Raw genomic sequence first — 24,760 nt, 5'->3', positions numbered from 1 at the left:
GCTCTGCTCTCTCTTCTCTTTCTTTTTCATTCTTCTCCCTTTCCTTCTTTTTTTCTTTTCCTTTCTGCTCTGCTCTCTCTTCTCTTTCTTTTTCATTCTTCTCCCTTTCCTTCTTTTTTTCTTTTCCTTTCTGCTCTGCTCTCTCTTCTCTTTCTTTTTCATTCTTCTCCCTTTCCTTCTTTTTTTCTTTTCCTTTCTGCTCTGCTCTCTCTCTTCTCTTTCTTTTTCATTCTCCCCCCCCCCTCTTCTTCTTCACTGACCTTACAACTTTCAACATCTCTGTTTGTCAATGTTTATGTTTACAACGATTCCATAAAATAAATGCCACTTGCATTTCTAATTCTCTTTTGTTGCTGCTCTCTCACTCTGTCTTCTCCGACACTAAACTGAGATCACCTTAAATGTACAGATATTTATTTTCTTTTCATGACACTTAACACTTATCTCTGAAACAGTAAAATTTTCATCTTCCTCATGGTACAAGATTTATTTCATCGTTTCATTTATTTGTATTACTTTTTACTGACATAGATAAACATCACTACTTCTCCCCGGATTCTACTGTTTTACTGTATAAATAACTCTTGCTTGTATTTTCGCGACTAATTAAAGAAACCGTATATTCTTTAGATAAGCTATATTGTTGCTGTATAACCCAGGTCCACTATGGTCTGTGATCAAAGCCGTGCCAGACGTGGCAGTTCTGTCTTTTTATTATTATCTAATGTGTCGTTTTATTTTAAGACGGTAGAGTGTGATTTGAAGAGAGATTGGGCTTCTTCTCTACCTTAGGGTTTCCTCGTTGGGTTAAGGTGCCAAAAGGTCGACTCGTTCCGTCCTTCACATTCCCGAGATCAAATATCACTAACGGTTGTGACCTTTCTTTTTATTTTTTTCTCTAGAAATTCATACAATTAATACCCTTAATAAAATAATCGTAAATCTCTTTAGATAGCCATGAACGTCACACTTCCAATTCTTTCCCGCAAAACAGTTTTTATACAAACCCTCCCCAATGAAAAAAATATATATATATTAGCCCTATAAGTTCAGAGTTCAAATATCAACGATATCAACTTCGATTTTATCCTTCATGGGTTCCATAAAATATTACCAATCATATACATGTAGTTTTAAGCCTATCGAATGAAAAAAGAAATCAACGAAATCCTTCTATAAAGCAACAATGCGTCAAGAAAGTAGCCTCTTCAAGATCACTCAATCTAGTAGAAATAGCAACAAAATCTCCCTCAAAGCACACTCTGCTGTGTTAAAAAAATATAGGTAATCTATAGTCGGGGATGGTCATAGCTGCATCATAGGTCGACTCGATCAGGATTGACCTAGGGCTAAACAATAACGATAACATGATTAGAAATAGATCGATATTAGTGTTGTAGTTTGTTTACGACGTAGGTAAACCAAACTGTTAATTATTTTAATCTCTTTCATTCTTTTCTTTTAATCAGCAATCAATCATTATTTATATATTTTGTTAATCCTTATTTTTCTGACAATAAACCAATCTGATTGTAAACTAATCTTCATTTGAAAATTGTGAATGTCATGAAGCCGTGTGTTGAAAACACAACAATAGTGTGAATGTGTGTGTACAGAAGGCATATGTATTAAATGTGTATACCCGAACGTAAGCACACCCACTCACATCTATTTCTTTATTTGTATGTGTATATATATCGTCCGTAGTTTATATATCCGAGAAAGAAGCACACTCTAAAACATTAGCGCAGTAAAACAAACCTTCTATATATATATATATATATATATATATATATATATATATATATATATATATGCACAGACACACACACACACACACACATACATATAGACTCAGATAACTCCTATTACGTATGTATACTCATACACACGCTTATCTATGTAACTCTGTCTACGGGTGTATGATATATATCTGTTGATATATAATACATGTGTATACCCGAACGCATGCACATTGGCAAGTAGATATATGTATATATAGCTACTTGCCTATGTGCATCTCTCTATCTCTCTCTCTCTCTCTCTCTCTCTCTCTCTATATATATATATATATATATATATATATATATATATATATATGTATATATATATATATAGCTACTTGCCTATGTGTGTATATATGTATATATATATATATAGCTACTTGCCTATGTGTGTATATATGTATATATATATATATAGCTACTTGCCTATGTGTGTATATATATATATATATATATATAGCTACTTGCCTATGTGTGTATATATATATATATATATATATAGCTACTTGCCTATGTGTGTATATATATATATATATATAGCTACTTGCCTATGTGTGTGTATATATATATATATATATAGCTACTTGCCTATGTGTGTATATATATATATATATATATATATATATATATATATATATAGCTACTTGCCTATGTGTATATATATATATATATATATATATATATATATATAGCTACTTGCCTATGTGTATGTGTATATATATATATATATATATATATATATATATATATATAGCTACTTGCCTATGTGTATATATATATATATATATATAGCTACTTGCCTATGTGTATATATATATATATATATATATATAGCTACTTGCCTATGTGTATATATATATATATATATATATATAGCTACTTGCCTATGTGCATATATATATATATATATATATATGGTTTAGATTTAATGTAATGCTCGCATTACTTAAATAGATGGAGTAGCATGAAACGTGCGTACTGCAATCACCTTTGAAATCCGTGTTGCTTATTTTGATTTATATATATAACTACTTGCCTATGTGCTTTATATAATGCACACATTTATACACACCTGTAGAGACACCTCAGCTGTAAAATATACTTAACTCTTTAAGAACTTGCCGTTTACGAAGTGCGTTTCTATATTTCGTCTCACCAATTCTCCGAGAAAAAGAAAATAAAAGCGTTACATTGGTGATCGATATTAAAACCTAATTTGATTGCGGTACTTCCGACTGGTACCTGTAAAATTCCTCCTCGTATCGATTTTCTTCTCAATCAATATCATCTTACTTTGTAATATGACGTAGTGAGAGAAGATACTAGTAAGCTTTTCATGTTTATTTGATATTTCTCCTATATTTTATTTCAGTGTTTGTATCTATTTGACACTGAACGACATGATCGATGCCTAGGTTTCGAACCCTTGTTTACTTAATTTGTCTAATCACAGCTGATGAAAAAACTTCAATTAAATTACTAATGAACTATCGATGAAACCGCAGGAAAATTTCAAGCATTCCTGGAGTGCCGTCTGTCTTATTCTTTATTCTTGCCGTGACCATCTCTCTAGAGTGGATATGTTATGTTAATTGTGTTTCCAAAACGGCTAGGACTACGTTGCTCTTACCTATTAGTGTTAAGCAGATGAGTTATAATCTTCCGCTTTCAATCAGATGCTGGTTTGTATTAGATGTTAGCCAGGTAAACTGAGGCATTGTAGAATAAAATGTTCTACCCAGAGATACAAAGGGATATCGGTAGTACATATTTTTAGCCTTTAGCCAATTAGTAAATGATCATTAGCAAGTAATTATGTGTGCACTTAATGATGTTCTTATCATTCTTTTGGTATGTACAATGAAGTCTCTTCTTCGCTGAGAAGGTCTAATCATATGGAAATATGTCTGGAGTTATCTCCCACAGTTAAGACCTTTTTAAAAAAATAACCGAATTACCCACCCTCCTTGTTAACAAGTCTAATGCTCCCTTATTAGATATGTTAACACTAACTCATTTAGGGCTGCTTGACCATTTTGCATCTGCTTCGAGATCGGATGGATGCATGTTATTGGTTTGGTACCAGCAACTCAAATATAAAGAAATTCCGTTTCCAAAATTACCCCAATCGTCATATATCCACTCAGTACCGTCTCTTCATATTGTCAAAGATTGTTGCTATTTAGAATGTTTATTTAGTTTTGTTCGGGTGTTTTGATACTCTCTCCCTCTCTCTCATATATATCGATCACCAATGTAACGCTTTTATTTTCTTTTTCTCGGAGAATTGGTGAGACGAAATATAGAAACGCACTTCGTAAACGGCAAGTTCTTAAAGAGTTAAGTATATTTTACAGCTGAGGTGTCTCTACAGGTGTGTATAAATGTGTGCATTATATAAAGCACATAGGCAAGTAGTTATATATATATATATAACACAAACAAACAAACACACTACCTACCCTAACCATAGAAAATCCACGGATAGTTAATATTCCGTTTATAGCTCATTAAATGCGGCAAACTGTAATAAAACCGATTTAATTGAATAGAATACTAGGTCCGTTTTATCATTTCATGAATGATAAAAAAGAATTGTGCGTATGTTGTTATACATGAAAACAAACTTGAGAAGATTGATGTTCGGTTTCATATGCAAACAGTTAAACTTATAAACATTTTTACTCGTTAGTTGTCTAATAAAACAACCTGTTAATGTTTCTACAAAATACAGATATAGTGAAAGTATCAATTATAGCAATGTTCGCTCTTAAATTTACTTTATAGGTGTTCGACGAAGTTTTCTTGTGTGAAAATGTTGTCTTTTTTCGCACAGTATGTGCGCATTCATGCGAGTAACCATATCGTCTTCAATAAAAAAAAAAATTCGATTTCATCTTGAAAACTTTGTACGCAGTTTCTTATCCTTTGAGCACTTGTAAAATGTGTGCGCGCACAAGCACACAGCTCAAAGGAAAAATTTCGGTAATTTTTCAGATTAACACCTGCACGATTTTCACTAGGGTGTTAGGGTTTTAGGGTCAGAGTTAAGGTTTTAGAGTCAGGGGTAGGGTTTTAGGTTTAGGGTTAGGATTAGTGTTAGGGTTACGGTTTTAGAGTCAGGATTAGGGTTGGGGTTTAGGGGTTAGGGTTTTAGGGTTAGGTAATCGTGCAGGTATTAATCTGAAAAATTACCAAAATTTCTTGGTCAGTGTTTCCACGAAGTTAAGGTATTACGTGCTGTACTGAAAGCACTATTACAGCTAATTGTCTTTAATGTGTCGGTCAGTGGAGCAGAGGTGGAGGCACACTACTATTTATATTAGTAAATGTTTGTGTGTCGTGACCTACGCATACACATCACAGTTGTACGGCGCATGTATTTTTTCAAACGTACTTTTTTTTAAAGTATTGATATATTGAAACAGTTGTACATAAAGTGATACCTGTCATATCACATGCAACTTTGAGAGTATGCTTTTGCTATCATGGGTAATTTGATAAAATTACCTCTGGTAGTTTGATAAAAAGATAAATCATAATCATGGTATGGCTGCCATATTTCCTGATATTACCTATGGTGGCAAGAGTGTATTAATATTCTTTTCTACTAGAAGCACAAGGCTCGAAATTTTGGGGGAGTGGGCCAGTCGATTAGATCGACTCAGTATGCAACTGGTACTTAATTTATCGACTTCGACGGAATTTGAACTCAGAGCATAAAGACAGACGAAATACTTTTAAGCATTTCGCCTCCCGTGCTAACGTTTCTTATTTCTTTATTGCCCACAAGGGGCTAAACATAGAGGGGACAAACAAGGACAGACAAACGGATTAAGTCGATTATATCGACCTCAGTGCGTAACTGGTACTTATTTAATCGTCCCCGAAAGGATGAAAGGCAAAGTCGACCTCGGCGGAATTTGAACTCAGAACGTAACGGCAGACGAAATACCGCTAAGCATTTCGCTCGGCGTGCTAACGTTTCTGCCAGCTCGCCGCCTTAAAGAGTGTCTTAATATTATTGTAGCAATTAAGGCGGCGATCCGGCAGAATCGTTAGCAGGCAGACAAAATGCTTAAGCAGCAGTTCATCCGTCTGTGTTCAGATTCCGTCAAGGTCGACTTGGCCTTTCATCTTTTCGAGGTCGATAAAATAAGTACCAGTTAAGTCCTTGCAGTCAATGTAATCGACTCAAACTCTTCACCGAAATTGCTAGTCCTGTGCCAAAATTTGAAACCAATATTATTGTAGTAATTGAAGTGATATATATACATTTGGAACAGTTTGCTAAAAGTTCCTAAGCTAGTGAATACCCTTGTGGTTTATGAGAAGGAAAAAGAAAAACCTACTCTACTAACTGAACAGCTTACCTAACAAGCATCTAAAGAAAATATTCATTATAATGAATATTAACTATTGCAGATCCTTTTTCAGCTACAGCCAACTAATCTATAATTTGCTCCCTCTTATTCCACCTCCATAATTCTTTCTCTCACTGTGTGAGTAGCGTTCCTTTACTCATTGCCTGCCACAAAGCCTCGTATATACACTCCTTATGTTAATTCACTCTGTATTCTCTTTTACTCTCTCTCTCCTCCTCCTCCTCTCTCTATATATGATGTAAAGCATGACTGGGGAGATGAACAAACCAACATTTATATCAGCTATTATTATATAGAGGTAAATATCGCAAGCATGATTAAGAAGCTCGTTTTGCATCCATGTGGTTTCAAGTTCACTGCCACTGCTTGCATGGACAAGTCTTCTTTCATAATTCTGGGCCAACCAATAATGCTTTGCAAGTGAATTTGATAGACAGAAACTGTAAAAAGACTGTTGCATATATAAAAATATATGTGTGTCTCTTTGTGTTTATTCCACACCACTTGACAACTAGTGTTGGTTTCTTTACATCTCCATAACTTAGTATTGTGGTAAAAGAGACTTAAAGTGACAAACTAAAAAAAAATTAAGTACTGGTGTTGATTTGTTTGACTAAACCCTTCAAGTTGGTACCCCAGCATGGCCACAGTACAATAATTGAAACCAGTTAAAAAATTTGAAAGAAAAGGAAACAAAAGCCTACTCTCTACTTAATCATATATTGAGTACTTCCATTGAATTGTACTCTTCTTTGGATATGTTTTCTGGAACTGTAAATAAATTATTTACTTATCAAAAGCTAGATTGGACTAAACATCATTTTTTTTTTTTTACCAAAAACATCAGGTATAATTCACTGTAGTTCAAATACAAGAAGAAACATCAAAAATTAGTTAAATTCAAATTACGATAAACGTAAACAAACGAAGGTTGCTTTTAGAAGCGTTGAGATGTCTTAGAAAGTTAAAGAAGTGATTTTAGATTCTCAATCGCAGGATAATGCTAATAATATAGCCTGAACAGGATAAACTACCCCTATTTTGCAGAAAAAAGTGTAGGTGGTTAGCTATTAATTTAGTTCTTAAACTAGAACAAGTTTTTGTACCACGAGAAAGGTTTTTCTAACATTTCAACAAAAGATTCCACAGTATTATTTAATTTGGTTAAATTTCATTTTTGATATATTGATATATAATTTTCTCATTCAACACATCCCAAAATATTAGAATGGTGTTGTTAGTGGCTTTTCAACAACTGTGCATGATTGATGTTTTACTAAGTTAAACTAGGTGTATGTTAGTTCTATAAAACTTTCCCATGAGTGTTACTCTCCTGTGATGTCTTTTAATATATGTTGTATTATAATTGTAATATGTTATTATAATATACTGTATAATTATACTGTCTGCACTTTCCCAAGTTTAATAAATTCTACTCGTGTTCTATTTATATGAGTATTAATTTATATCGTAAGTGCAGTGTGGTTGAATGGTAAAGAAGTTTGTTTCATCACCACAAGTTTCCAGGTTCAAATCCACAGCATAGTATCTCGGGTAAATGTTATTTTGTATAGTCTGAGGTTGGCCATACATAGTGAGTGAAATTGAGTAGACAGAAACTGCATAGAAGCCCATTGAGAGGATACTACCTCTAATTCAAAAGGTACAACCTTAACACACACTGTGTCACAGTTATTCTGCCTGAAAATTATGTTAAATGTACAAGTGCAGGGGTGACTGTGTGGTAAGAAGCTTGTGTCTTCTAGGTTCAGTCTCGTTACGTGAATCCTTGGACAAGTGTCTTCTACTATTGCCTCAGACCAACCAAAGCTTGGTGAGTGGATTTGGCAGATGGAAACTGAAAGAAGCACATCGTATATATATATATATATATATATATATACACACACACACACACACACACACACACACACACACACACACACAATGGGTTTCCAACCAAAGCTTTGTGAATGGATTTGGTAGACGGAAGCTGAAAGAAGCCTGTTACATATATATATGTATGTGTTTGTCTCCCCATCACCACTTGGCAACTGGTGTTGGTGTTTACTCCCCCCATAACTTAACAGTCTGGCAAAAGAGACCGATAGAATAAGTACTGGCTTAAAAGTAGATCCTGGGGTTGATTTGTTCAACTAAAACCTTAAGGTGGTGCTCCAGCATGGCTACAGTCAAATGACTGAAACAAATAGACGAATAAGCCTGTGGAATATTCAGCCATTAACATGTTAATCCAGAAGCACGTAATTCAGTTGATCAAGCAGCTGGTTTCTCATTGTCAAACTACACATCCACTACCATCAATTTATATCTCAACAGTACATGATTGATGGCCATTGTAGTAGTTCAGAGTTCAAATTTACCAGAATAAAATAAGATTTATTTTATAAATTAACCCTTTAGCATTTAGATTACTCTGTCAAATGAAATGCTTATTTATTCACATTGTTTTGAATTAACCATGTATTATCTCACGGTTTCAACAATGCAATTGTATATATTTAAAATGACACTGTAGGGTAGGTGTGAGAAGCTGGACCTGACCAGTTTGAACATAAAACATGTAAAGTATTTGGACTGGGTATGTCCAGTTTAATTGCTAATGGGTTGACCATGAAATTAAATTTCATGGTTATTCCAGTAACGGTGTAAAATATCTACCAAAAATATAGAAATGGTATTTTCTGCATGTCACATTACCTCTGTAAGATTGGCATATCTCAACAAAAATTAGTTTCAAACATGACATTCCTCAACAAAAAATGTATATATAAAAGTGCTTTTTGCAGTTGAGGGTAATGAAATTTTGAGTGGTAAAAAGGTTAATAAAAAGATTAGGGACAGAGACCATATTTTTGTAGGTCCTATCTCTCTCAGATTGGTGAAATCCATACAGCTGATACTTAGTTTATACCTGCAGGATGAAAAAAAACAAAAGAAATAGTTGGGAGGGAACTAGGAGGAGAGGAAGATGTCTGGTCTGAATTCTTCCAACAGTGTGAAATCCACTAGAGACACCAAAAAAAACAAGTTGTGATGTTAAATTGGGTGGCATAATAGTTCTTACACTAATGTACTGGTACTGATTCCATCAACAATACCCCTTTCCCCTTGCAAATTTGTAACCTTGTGTTAACCCTTTTATTGCAGAAATCAGATATACCTCAAAATGCCAGAAATATTTCAAAATTTCTCAAAAATCAGATATATCTAAAAAAAAAATCAGATATATCTAAAAAAAAAATCAGATATATACTCAAAATTTCAGTTCCCTTAACTACAAAAGCTATTTTATATACCAATCTATCTTTTGTTAAAGAATGTCATGTTTGAAACCTTTTTTGTTGAGACATGTCAAGTTTATTAAGGCAATGTGACTTGCAGAAAATACCAATTCTCTGTCTTTTGGTAGATTGTTAACATCATTACTGGAATAATCATGAAATTTAATGTTGCAGTTATAGAGTTAAGGCAAGAATATCATTATTCAGCTATCTCCATAATCATCATAAATTATTATTGTCCAACATGTAGAATATGTCAGCTACAATTGTCAATGCAAGCTTTAAACATCAAGGAAAGCTTGTTTTTGTGTGAGCATGTATGTATTTGTTTGTATTATACAATTTCCATACACCTGTTTATCTGTCTGGGAAAGAAGTGTATATTCAAGTGTTTACCAGTTATAACACACTTTTAAACCTAGAATGATTTCAGCAACTCCAGAAGAGAGAGAACTGCAAATACACACGAACACTCCTGCAAAGATAACATCTAAGAGAAAAACACCATCATGTCCTCATATAAAGTAGTTTGTAGTAGATAAGTGCAAATATGATTTTCACATAATACTAAATGAGCACATACGTTGTATACAAGCATGATAAATTACTTGATCAAAGCTAGATGTTTGACCAATGGGAAGACATGAAACCTATACATATTAACTCTCGTAGCAACACTGGAATACATCATCGTCATCATCATTGTTATTATTACATGTAACAATAAAGACAGGGCAAATAGCAACTGCAATAAAAATAATGTAAACAGCAGTAAAGTATAAAACAAAGCTTGTTTGTATGTATATGTGTTTGTGTATAAGTATTTATAGGCACATGTGTATGTATATAAAATAATAAAACAACCTAAAATGACACAATATCAACATAACATAACAACGAACATTGTTACAGTGAGCAAGTCATTTTCATCTTGCTCATTAGATTTACATCAATCATCAAAATGCCATACAATTCTGAGTAGACATGCAGTCATTTAAGATGCTGTCTAAAGAAGTCTGGTCTTTCTTGCAAGACTTTGCTCTACCCTCAGAGACAATACCTGCCTACCTACCCAGAATGATAGCTACACGAGATACCTGTCATCTTAGCTGGATTTCTGGTAAACTATTGTTGACATGTAAAACACACCATTTCGAGCGTGGCCGTTGATCGTTACCAACGTCGCATTCTTGGCACGTGAAAAGATATTCAAGCGAGATCATTGCCAGTGCCGATGGATAGGCTCCTGTGCAGGTGGCATGTAAAATACACCATTTCGAGCGTGGCTGTCGCCATTACCCGCCTGACTGGCCATTGTGCCGGTGGCACATAAAAGCACCCACTACACTCTCGGAGTGGTTGGCGTTAGGAAGGGCATCCAGCTGTAGAAACACTGCCAAATCAGATTGGAGCCTGGTGTCGCCTCCTGGTCCACCAGTCCTCAGTCAATCGTCCAACCCATGCTAGCATAGAAAGCGGACGTTAAACGACGATGATGATGATGAGGATATTGTGTTGGTGTAGAATACATACATTGGGTTGATGAACTGACAATTATAACCTAAGAATGATGGAACACTTTTGCTTATCTACATCACTTCATGAAATATTCCAGCACAGATTAACATGGTGAGGAAATCTTTTATCTTTTACTTGTTTCAATCATCGGAGTGTGCACATGCTAGGGTACCACCTTGAAGGGTTGTTCATTTGATTGACCCCAATGTTATTTTGTAAACTTGGTACTAATTCTATTGGTCTTCTTAGCTGAACCACTAAATTACAGGGATGTCAACAAACCACCACTGGTTGCTGAGTGGTGGAGAAGCACAAATAAAAAGGCACACACACACACCATCATCATCATCATTATCTTTTAACATATGTTTTCCATGCTAGCATAGGTTGGACAGTTTGACCAGAGCTGGCAAACAATGAGGCTACACCAGGTTCCAGTCTGATTTGGCTTAGTTTCTATGACTGGATGACCTTCCTAATACCAACCACTTTACAGTGTATGTTGGATGCTTTTAACATGGCACCGGCACACACACACACACACACACACACACACACTTCCACACAGCTTCTGTCTATCAAATTCATTCACAAAGCATTGGCTGGCTCGAAGCTATGGTAGAACACACTTGCCCAAGGTTCGCACAGTGGGACTGACCCTGAAACCATGTGGTTGGAAAGCAAGCTTCTTACCACACAGTCATGCCTGCACCTGGAAATATATATATAGGATTTCTTAGCAGTAAAGGAAGGCATGTTAGCATTTCTGGCCCCTAATTTACTTGATTTTACCTCCAATTAACCCCAATTACTGATGAGAACACAAATCAGCTCACTTGATTAAGTTCTATGCACTTGAAAGTGCTCACAACTAAGCATTAAAATCTAAACCAGCAACAAGGTTTTTAGTCAACAGTTTTTAGACTGTTTTGATAATTTGCACATTATAAACATGTTGCATATGATATACAACATATTACATGTGTTTGTGTGTATGTAATGCAGTAGGACTGAACTCAGAACCATGTGGTTGTAAAGTAAACTACTTACCACACAGCCATGCCTGTGCTTTATTCCTTACTCTATAAGGAACATAAGGCTAGTTTCCTGATTTCTCTGGATGGGACGTTGACCCATCACAGGATTACTCATTTTTACCAGCTCAGTGGACTGAGAAGACCAAAATGAAGTGTTTAGCTCACGAACACAATGCATTGCCTGGTCCAGAAATCAAAACCTCAATCTTACAATCATGAGTCCAACACCCTAACCACTAAGCCATGAACCTCCACATTCCATTTTTATATTCTTATATAATTCATATCTTCCTTAGTTTAGATATTCTTTTATTCTTTATTCTTTTTCTTGTTTCTATCATATGACTGCAGCTATGCTAGAGCACCTCATTAAAGGGTCTTAGTCGAAGAAATCAACCCCAGGACTTATTCTTTGTAAGCCTAGTACTTATTCTGTCAGTCACTTTTGCCAAACCGCTAGGTTACAGGAAGTAAACACACCAACACCAGTTGTCAAGTGATGGTGGTGGTGATGGGAGACAAACACACACACACACATAAATATATATACATATGTATATACAACGGGCTTCTTTCAGTTTCCATTTACCAAATCCCCTAACAAGGTTTTGGTTGGTCCGAGGCTATATAGAAGACACTTGCCTAAGGTGGCATGTAGTGGGACTGAACCTGGAATCGTGTGGTTGAGAAGCAAGCTTCTTACCACACAGCTTTTTTTTAATCACTAAAACTATTTAACTTCATTAAAGTTTTGGGATTTCTTTTCCAAAATTAAATTTTCCATGATTTTAAAACTAACATCAACAATAACAAAAAAAGTGAACTTCTACGATAGACAAATTATTTAGCTTCAAGTTCTGTTAGCTTTGGCCTTGCAAAATGTGATTTAATAATAGATAAATAAATAAAATGTACCAGCTGTGACCATCCTGTTCGTAACTTTCTTTCAGAGATATGCTATCCAATATTTTTGTATTCTAAAGACAATATGGTTTGTAATTTAAAGGATATTTGACTAAATAACCATTGTTATTTATCTCTGTGTTATTCTCTACTCAAAGACTTTCCAACTGTGAACATCTCTTCTTTTTTCAGACATTATACTTCTAATGTACATTAACCTAGTTATCCTTTTTTTTTCTTTTTTACAACATTACTGTGATTTAAGGGAAATTTTGCTGATATTTGTAACAGATTTATCAACCACATAGTGACATCCTCATTGGCTCAATTCACATACTTTTCTTCCCTGTTACTGCTGTTAATATGTCCTTGAAATGAATAGAAAATATGTATATATATGTATAATATAAGTTGTCTGGCTAACAAGCTAATGTAACCTCATTTCTTGCCTTGGTGATTTTTCTTTCTCAATGAGGTCAACTTTGCTTTTTATCCACCTGCAATCATTGATAAAATAAGTATCAGTCAAATACGGCAATGTTTTAATCAATTGCATTTACCCTACCCTCTAACTCTTGGTTTTTGCACCTATGTTATCATAGTTACATTCTGTCTGCTAAAACTTTGTTACTCTCCACCTTATTTATATTATTATTATTATTATTATTAAGGTGGCAAGCTGGCAGAATTCTTAGCATGGCAGGCAAAATGTTTAGCAGCATTTTGTCTGTCTCTACATTCTGAGTTCAAATTCTGCCAGGTTTGACTTTGCCTTTCATCCTTTCAGAGTCGATAAAATAAGCACCAGTTGCTCACTGAACTTGGTGTAATCGACTTACCCCCTCCCTTGAACTAGCTGGCCTTGTGCCAGAATGTGAAACCATTATTATTATTATTATTCAGTAGTTTTATTTTTATAACGTGCTTTCACTTCACTACTAAGCGCAGCTCTGTGCGCCTTGGGTATGTGCTGTGGTTTGCTGTGGTGCTCTTATGTTTACTGTATTGAAAGTGTTTTGCGTAGAATGTGTGCAGTACCCAGTAGTGCAATTTTCTGTATGTTATATATATTTGTAAGTCCTGGTGTTTTTGTTATGTATTTGTCTGAATATTTTTTTATTATACCTAAGGCACCTACTATGATAGGAATTGTTTCTGTTTTTAGATTCCACATTCGAGTTATCTCTATTTCCAGGTCTTTGTATTTTGAAAGTTTTTCCATTTCTTTTAGAGAAACGTTGTCATCTGCTGGTATTGAAACATCAATTAGAAGGCATTTTTTTATTATTATTATTATTATTATTATTATTATTATGCTTATATGATAGTGATGCTAATTTACAACCATCATGTAATGTGAAGACAATGGTACACACACATGTACTCATACACATATGACAGGCTTCTATCAGTTTCCATCTATGAAATCCATTTACAATGTTTTGAACCTGGGACTATAGTAGAAGATACTTACTCAAAATGCTACTTAACCAAAGAACATATGGTTGAGAAGCAGGTCTAACCTCATAGCCATGCTTGTGCTTCTCTCTCCCTCCCTCCGCATGTGTGTGTGTGTGTATATCATCATCATCATCATCATCATCATCATCATCGTTTAACGTCCGCTTTCCATGCTAGCATGGGTTGGACGATTTGACTGAGGACTGGTGCAACCGGATGGCTACACCAGGCTCCAATCTAATTTGGCAGAGTTTCTACAGCTGGATGCCCTTCCTAACGCCAACCACTCAGAGAGTGTAGTGGGTGCTTTTACGTGTATATATATATATATATATGTATATAAAATATATATATATATATATATATAAAAAACAAAGAAGGCATAAGCTTTTTCACTCACAAAACTTTGGTCAGCCCAAGGCTTATAGTAGAAGACACTTGCACAGTGGGTACAGAATGCATATATATATATATATATATATATATATATATATATGAAGGAAATTGAGTATTATCGCTCATAATCCAGAAACGCTTCTATGATTAACTTCGAATGGTTAGTTTTCATTGTTTTTTCTTCTTGTTTTTGCCTTTGTGAGTTACAAGTAATGCTATCTGTTGGAGTCTCAGCTTTTTTAGCTGCTATTTCTGAACTTCGGTATGTGGTCAAGCAAATGTTTGCTGATCCCTTAATTATGTTTATAAATGTATAAGAACTTTTAAATAAGTTCTCCACCGATAATGGTGTTTACATACCGAAGGGCTTGGTAAAAATTATTAATTGTTGATTTATTAATAAATTAATAAATTGATAAACCTTTACCCTTTTAATCTATATATATATATATATATATATACTGTAAAACTTTATGATATCTTGATTTTTGGGGTGAAATTTTCTCAAAAAAAAAAAAGAAGAATAGAAACTATTGTGCCATTCTTTTAATAACATGTGAAATTGTACAACTTCTATAAGAGTAGATGATCTATTGTAATCCAATATATTATTTGTTAATATTCCATTTTCTTTAAAACACATTGATGTTTAATAATAAAAAAATAGAAGTCCTGTTGATTGAACAACTGGAATGGTCGTCTCTGGAACTGGTAGAAGAAATGCCCATTTACTTTATACTTTCAATGTGTGTGTGTCTGTCTGTCTGTCTATCTTAAGAGAAGTTTATGTTTGCACAACAAATGGCAAGATGTCTAAGTGGAATAAGCCAAGTGTATTGATTATAGATTTTTAGTTCATCAAAAAGCAACAAATAGATACAACTAAACAGCCAGCCAGTCAATTCATGATTGAAATAATAATAGTAATAATAATAATAACAATGACAACAACAAAAAATGAATAGATGACTACAGGAAGGGAAGAGTGATAAAGTTTTAACAGACTTAGTGGTGAAGTGCAGTTTAGTAATAAATGTTAACATGGGTACAAAAACCAAAAACAAATTAGGGTGTTTGGTGCAATCGATTAAATTCGTGCAGAATATATTTGTGTCATGTGTTCGTACATGTCTTTATATATATTTATATATAGATATGTATGTATATATATACTTTATTAATAGAGCTGCAAAGACATCACAAAAATTGTTTCTCAGAGTTTCATGCTCCTGTTCGTCGGACAGTTTTTCTGACAAACGGGGAACGTGAAACTCTGAGTAACAGTTTTTGTGATGTCTTTGCAGTTTTATTAATAAAGCAGATTACACTACCTCCAGTATTCAAGTATTATTTTTTCCACCTTGTTTCACATTTATGTGCTTACTGTGATACATATTTATATAACTCTGACAGGTTTCGGCCTGTATAGGCCCAGGCCATGTCTAACTTAATAACACCACCTGGTGAAGTCTTTTAGTCATATATGGAGCACCATGGCCCACTCTAGCAAAGAGTTATTATTGTTGGAGACATATCCGGGTGTAGGAGGTTGGTCCAGGATTTTTTTGAAGAAATTTGTCCATTGAACATTTGAATTTTATGGAATCTGTTTCTGTTTTGGTATGGTATTAAAGAGAGCTGGACTGGTTGGGCATTCAAAGTGTAATCAAATTTATTTGAAAACCCTGCATGCATTGCCAGCATTTAGTTATTTGGAGATGTTGAAAAAATGTCTATTAATGCAATGTCTAAATTAATTACAGCAATATGTATATAACTATTTAGATATTGAAGTAGAATAGACAAAGAATAATTGTTTGATTTAGTAAATATCAAATATAATGAATCGGAGACTTACTTGAGATTGCCATTGTTGCATTAAAGCAGCTTATGAAATAGAAGTACCCACTCGTACACTTGCTTGTCATGGCATTTTAAAGTTAACTTTATCAAGGCTAATTTATCAGAGCTAATATATAAATGTAGTATATATAAAGCGCAAAAAAGTATGTATATAAATGTATGAATGAAATCTTTAAGGTTTAAGATTCAAATCAAGAAAGTGCAATAAAGAGGTTTAGCAGTTCAAAACTGAGTAGTGAAATGCAGAATTAGGTCCGCTGATCATGAGAATCAAATCTTGATCGCTTTGCTAAAAACTGACAATTGTCATCGTTTAATGTCCATTTTCCATGCTGGCATGAGTTGGATGGTTTGACCAGAGCTGGCAAGCCAGAGAACTGCAACAGGTTCCAGTCTGGCATGGTTTCTACAGCTGGATGCCCTTTCTAACACCAACCAGTTTACAATGTATATACAATATGTGCGCACGCATGCACACACATACACACCTGTACTTAGACCATAAGTATTTAGTATTGATTACTAAACCAGTTAATGTGCAGTTTGAAATGGGATGTACATTTCAAGGCTGTCAAGAGTCTGTTACAAACTCTTTGTACAGTCTTGTTTCAAGACTGTAGTCCAGTGATTGAAGCCAGTAAAATAATATATTGATGTACAATAAAAATATCACACTCATTGTGTCTGGTGGCACATTTCTTCCCTTCTATAAGACAGCATTGTGGAATTTGAGGGTGATTTGGCTGCTATTTCTCACTGGTTGTTCCCTTCTATGAGACAATAAATGTAGAATTTGAGAGAGATTTGGCTGCTATTTCTAACTAGTTGAACAATAAAGATGTTTTGCTCATTGTGTTTGATGGTGTGTTTCTTCCCTACTAAAAGATATCATAAATGTGGAATTTGAGGGAGATTTGGCTGCTATTTCTAACTAATTGAACAATGACATAAATGGCTAATTGATTGTTGTCTAACCCTGTTGTTGCCCCAGCCTTGTTTTTCCTATTTACAAACAGTGAATTTGATTAATCATGCTGGTCTTAGTCAATGACATTATAGTCCATAGCAACTTCATCTTTCTGCACTCCAACTGAAGTTTGAGAAAATTTCGGTATTTTATACTAGTGAATAGTCCACTATTGAATATTTTCTCCCTCTCCCTCCCTCTCTCTCTCCCATCCCTGTTGTTTCCAGTTCTTCTTCTCCCTCTCTCTGTTTCACTGTGGTTCTTTCTCTTTTAGTCTCTCCCATCCCTGCTGTTTCCTGCTCTTTTTCTCCCTCTCTCTATTTCACACTGTGGTTCTTTTTATCACCCCTCCCTCTCTCTTTGTTTCTTCCTCAGTCCTTCACCTCTTACTGTTTGTATTTTCAGCTCCAAGTAAACTTCACAATATTTAAAACATGTCAAATGTGTGTACTATACAATTGGCTTTGGGGAAGTTGCCCATACAAATAGATATTAATTGTTTCAACTGTGTACACAAGAATTTGTTTGTATGTATGTATGTATGTATGTATGTATGTATGTATGTATGTATGTATGTATGTATGTATGTATGAGAGAGACCATGTAATAAATACTGTACTTATTCTCAAATGAATAACATTATTTTTATTTCTGGTGTTATTTCATTTATTAAGGTGAAGTCTGAAAATCCATCGATCCATTGCTAATGTCAGTAGTACCTAGTTAATACACTTTTGAACTATAATTAATTGAGGATGGAAGATAGGTATGTGTTTATGTGCATGTGTTTGTGTGTATATATATATATGAGAAAGGGAGATTAAGTAGGTGGTGATTAATATTACCATAAATTGATAACAGGAGTGGAGTCTTTTTCCTAGTTGTTAACGCATAAATTCACAAATGCACAAACTTTTTAAATATAAAGGGTTAGGTTAGGACACTTTGTGTGTATGTGTGCTTATAAATAATATCCAACAAAAACTTGCTGTTGGTCCATAACTAAACGGTTATTGTGTTTTTGAATAATGAGCAATTTCAGAAGAGGGACTAGATTGATTACATTGACCCCAGTGTTCAGCTGGTACTTATTTTACTGACCCTGAAAGGATGAAAGGCAAAGTCGACCTTGGTGGAATTTGAACTCAAAATGTAAAGATGAATGAAATGCCACTAAGCATTTTGCCTGGCATGCTAATGATTCTGCCAGCCCACTGCCTTACTACTGCTACTACTACTATTAATAATAATGATAATAACACAACCTTCTTAAATATGAGATAACTCAACTGTGGAGAATTAAGAAAGTGAAGATAGTGCCAATTATTGTTGGCTCCTTGGGAACAGTATCAGAAGCCATCAAGGAGAATATAAAGGAAATGGGAATAGAGCGCCAGTAGAACTGTTACAAAAGGTTTGTCTCTTTGGCATGGCCAGAATCATCAGGAGAGTATTAGATAGTTGAAAAGAACAGATAGCATGGTACCATAGGCTGCAGGTAGCAAACTCACTATGCATGCAAGACTCCAGGAGTTACAACAAAACCTAAGATAAAAAGAAACAATTGTTTCAATTTTTGGTACAAGGCCAGAAGTTTTAGTGGGAAGGTTAAATTGATTACAATGGTCTCAGTACTTCACTGGTACTTTATTTTATTGACCCCAAAAAGATGAAAAGCAAATTTGAACTCAGCAGGATTTGAATTCAATATGTAAAGAGCTAGAAGAAATGTTGCTCAGCATTTTTCCAATGCACTAGAAAATCTGTCAGCTCACCACCATTTTGTTTCAAAGTTTGACAAAAGCCAGCAGTTTTAAATGGAAGTGAGTCGTCAATTCCATCGACCCCAGTATTTGACTTGTAACTTTTTTTTTATTGACCCCAGAAGGATAAAATTCAAAGTTAACTTTAGCAGGATTTGAACTCAGAACATAAAAAGCCAGAGGAAATTCCACTAAGGAATTTTGTCTTAGGTGCTAATGATTCTAGCAGCAGTAACTTCAGATTAGAACACTGTGAAGATAGAGAATGAAAGAGTTGAAAGACCTGACAGCCAAAGTGATATGTATTCATAGAGATTCAAGTGTATGATATCCATCGTGATTGGTGCACTTGAACCATTTCAGAGAACACAAATGCTTGGCAAGAGTTGGAATTATCCAGACATCACCAGAAGCACACAGTTGATGGCCATACTTAGAATAGTGCGTGTGTTGAGGAAAGTGTTGCATTTCTAAGTTGCTGTAAGATAACTCAAATGAATATCAAAACTAGTGAAGATTGTGATGATGATGATGATAATAATAATAATAATAATAATATGTATAAATATTGCAAGTGTCTTCTTTGAGAGTATTGTTGGCTGGATCAGAGCTTTGGAAAAATTGCTTTACAGTATTTGTTCCAAAACATTTTCTTTCAGATCCCACAAAGGTCAACTCTGTCAATCATCTTTTTGGGGTTGATGAAATAAAGTACCAGTTAAGTACTGGTGTTGATGACATCGACCACCCCATCCCTTCAAAATTTCTGGCCTTGTGCCTAAATCAGAAATTATTATTATGATTTTTTTCTTCTTCTTTCAAGTTTGTTTCCTTTTCTTGCCAGGTGTTTTCCCAATATCTAGTGCAAATAAACACACTGTATACACAGATAGGCTATTAAAATAAACATACCAATTATTATTATTATGGTTAAGTTAGCTGGCAGAATCATTAGTATGCCAGACAAAATGCTTAGCAGCATTTTATCTGTCTTTATATTCTGAGTTCGAATACTGCTGAGATTGACTTTGCCTTTCATCCATTCAGGATCGAGAAATTAAGTACCAGTGAAATATGGGTGAAATTACCTTATTAAGTCATGCTGACTCATAAGGGCCAATTTCCTGGCTTCATGTCATATAAGTTCCCCACTTGGACAGGATGCTAGTCCATCACAGGATTACTTATTTTTGTAAGCTGAGTGGATTGGAGCAATATTATAAAATGATGTGTTTTGCTCAAGAACACAATGCGTCATCCAGTCCAGAAATCAAAACCACAATCTTACGATCATGAGTCCAACACCCAAACCACCAAGCCACATGCTGTTGATGTCATCAACTCCAGTACTTAACTGCTACTTTATCTCATCAACCCTCATTAGTGAAATACTGGGGTCAATGTAATTTACTATATACATCTCAAGAAATGAGACCTTGTTAGAAATTTTTTTTTTATTATTATTACTATTATTGTAATCATTGTGTTGTTATTTTGTAATTATTTAGACTAGCAGTCAGCAAAATGATTAATATTGACCCTGCAATTTCTATGTGGTTATCAATGGGCTTGATAAACACGTGAAATGATTTGGGGCATTAAGGCTGCTGAACTTATTATTGAACTGAATCTAAAAGAGCATGGTAATTTAAGGCTAAAACTCACTAATTTCAAGCCAAATCCATAACTAGTATTCACTCTACATGTTTCACATTAAGTATTCTGACTATATCAATGTAACTGAATTTTTATGATTCTTTACTCTTTTACTCTTTTATTTGACAACCAGCATCGGTTGTCAAGCGATGGTGGAGGGACAAACACAGACACACATACATATATATATATACATATATACGACAGGCTTCTTTCAGTTTCCGTCTACCGAATCCACTCACAAGGCTTTCGTCGGCCCGAGGCTATAGTAGAAGATACTTGCCCAAGGTGCCACGCAGTGGGACTGAACCCAGAACCATGTGGTTGGTAAGCAAGCTACTTACCAGAGCCACTCCTGCGCCTATCAATTTCTTTATGTATTTTCTTTATATATTTATTGAAAAGCATTATTGGCACTAGAAAATGAGGTAGTTATAGTTCTTAAACTAAGAATTTTTTTTTTTTTTGTTAATTTTATTTTAGAAATTCATATGATGGAAGTCAATAAGTTATCAATGATTCCATGAAGAGGGTCAATGATGTAAGAAGTTTGTGGACCTTAATTTAGACAGAAGTTTAACCCTTTCGCTACAGTACTTATTTTGAGATGCTCTGTGTTTCTTTCAATTACTTAAAATATAACAAAGAATTTAGTAAAATAAGTTAGTTATCGTTCAGCTAGTATTAGGAACATAAATTGTGACTAAGGTTTGGTGGAAGATTTTAATTCAAAACTTACGAAAACAAGACATTTATAGTCAGAGTCAGAGCCGGTTTCAGCCGGGTTGGTATCGAAAGGGTTAAGGGTGACATTTAGGACTCTCAGGAACCTTGTGATTGGTGTGAGAAAAGGAGGAAGTTAATTTTGAACCTAATGCTTGCATCAGAGTGGGCTCCACTAGAGGAGCTAAATAGGGATGTTAAATTAGGCAATGGATTCAGTATACTGACTGGGAACAAATACCATCCCTCTAACAGTTTTCTACAAAGTTGATGTCTACCAAATTCCACCCACTGGTATATGTTTTATGGATTGCAGAATATTTATTGAATATATAGCAAGAACATAGTTGAGTTGAAGAACAATTTCATATACAATTCAGTCTTGGATTTTCTGAAATACATAAATAAATAATCCAATAAGAATGGAAGAAATAACTTCAAATAGCTAGAGAAAGAAATAAAGAGAAAGGGAAGAAGAGAGAAAGGTGCAGAGAATTATGGAAAGAGGAGACAGAAAGGTATACAGAAAGAAGAGAGAGAGATACAGAGATATAGAGAGATATACAGGAAGAGAAGATATATATAGATATAGATATATATATATATATATAGGATGAAAAAGGAGATATATATAGAGATATAGAGGAAGAGAATAGAGATATATACAGGGATATATATATATAGATATACAGGAAAATAAGAGAGATATATAAAGAGATATTTAGAGATCTACATGAAGAGAAGAAAGAAAGAATGATTCAGAGATATTTAGAGATGTACTGAGCAAGATATACAGACAGAAGGGTGGGTAGTAGGAAGTGTGTGTGTATATATATATATATATATATATATGTGTGTGTGTGTGTGTGTGCATCTGTGTAATAGTGCATGTCGTTACACACTGTTTGCTGAAATGAGGCGGCAATCCTGGGTATTTTCTGTTTAACCAAATAAAAGAATTAAGTGAATGTCTCTGAATCTTGAGTACCAGCCAAGCAACCGGCCAGCTTAGTAAGACAGCATGTAAGTAAGGAAGGAAGCCAGCATAAGAGAGGCATATGTTGTCAGTTATTTAAAAAGTAGTTTACAATCGCATAATTGTCTGCTTTTCCATTAAGTGTCAGTGGATGTGTGGAGGTGTGAGGGTGTGGGTGATCTATAGCCAGATGAAGAGAGAATGGATCACAAACTAATAATCTGGGAATGGCTTTTTATTTACATTCTACTTTTATGAAGTACTATTTTATTCATGTCATTTTTTAAGGTTAAGAGCAGTTAAAATAGGAGTGCGTGGGTTTACACGTGCACGCACACACACACACACACACACACACACACACACACACACACACACATATACTCTACAAAGAATTTTATTTCATCATATTTAAGAGGGTAAAACTCATGTCAACTTTAGTTAATTTATCTACATATATTAATATAGACAAACCACACATAAACCCATGGTCAAAGTTAGAGAAAGTATGATGTGATTTGAGAATTATAGAGATAGTAGAAGACTGAAATAAGTGGTGAGATGTGATGTGATTGAGTAATCCCTTCAAAATGGGGCCCTAACAGAGTTGAAACCAATTGACTTAAACCAGTATAAGAAATAAACGAATATCTATCTATACATACATGTACACACACACGCATATATATACTTCTGTGGTAAGAAGCTTACCTCCCAACCACATGGTTCCAGGTTCAGTCCCACTGCGTAACACCTTGGGCAAGTGTCTTCTACTATAGCCTTGGGCCGACCAAAGCCTTGTAAATGGATTTGGTAGATGGAAACTGAAAGAAGCCCATCGTATATGTATGTGTGTGTTTGTGCCCCACCAACACCTGACAACTGGAAATGGTGTGTTTACATCCCCATAACTTAGCAGTTCAGCAAACAACATAGATAGAATAAATACTGGGCTTAAAAAAAAGTACTGAGGTCGATTCATTTGTCTACAATTTCAGTGTGGTATCCCAGCATCGCTGCAGTCTAATGATGAAACAAGTAAAAGATAAAAGATATATATATACATACACACACACACACACACACACACACACACACACACACACACACACACACACACACACACACACACACACACACACACAGGTGTTTGTTTATTCGTAGTCTCTCATGTTTGAGAATGATGGTTCTGTAGTTCCTTGACGGACAGCCTTCACAAATGATTTGTTTATAGTGATCAAATGATCGTGCTATATATCAGTTTATTCTTTCCATCAAATTGACATTACCTGTACAAGTGCACAGTGTACCACACTTCAGATATCAAAATGATCTCACACACACACACACACACACACATACACATTTTGAGAGGTAGATATTCATTCATTTTATGTCTGTTGTTTTCTATGCTAGCAGGAGTTAGATGTATATATATATATTGTTGAAGTACTGTTTTACAGCCAGGTGCCCTTCCAGCAGGATAGCATTCAACCAACTGCTAATTCACGTCATACGATGCTTAGCTTACATATGAAGACTTACTATATTTCTTTTACTATATTTCTGATAAGATAAACTGCCTTGTTTCAATTAATTTTGAAAATTATGGAGACTTTAGTGAAATAATTTTGTTATTATTAAACCAGTGTTTTGAACATCCATTAAAAAATTTTGATGGAAGATTTTAATTTAAGTCACTTAACCCTTTTGTTACCACAATTCTGTTGAAATATATTGCCTTTGTTTCAATTAATTTTGAAAATTATGAAGAATTTAATGAAATAACTTTGTCATTAATAAGCCAGTGTTTTGAACATGAATTAAGAAATTTTGATGGAAGATTTTAATTTAAATCATTTCAACCCTTTTGTTACTATAATTCTGTTTCAATTAATTTGGAAAATTATGAAGAATTTAATGGAATAATTTTGTCATTAATAAGCCAGTGTTTTGAACATGAATTAAGAAATTTTGATGGAAGATTTTAATTTAAATCATTTCAACCCTTTTGTTACTATAA

General features: G+C 34.4%; 1 protein-coding gene across 11 annotated transcripts in view; it reads left to right on the top strand.

Moving 5' to 3' along the window:
• Positions 1–24,760, top strand: part of LOC106870835 (pleckstrin homology domain-containing family D member 1) — a 210,407-nt gene that overhangs the window by 1,016 nt on the left and 184,631 nt on the right. The gene's annotated exons all lie outside the window — the stretch shown is intronic.

Source organism: Octopus bimaculoides, chromosome 11 (genome assembly GCF_046866305.1).
Source record: "Octopus bimaculoides isolate indiv1 chromosome 11, ASM4686630v1, whole genome shotgun sequence".
NCBI lineage: Eukaryota > Metazoa > Mollusca > Cephalopoda > Octopoda > Octopodidae > Octopus > Octopus bimaculoides.
Note: the sequence above shows the minus strand (reverse complement) of the source record. Positions and strands in the feature narration are given on the sequence as shown.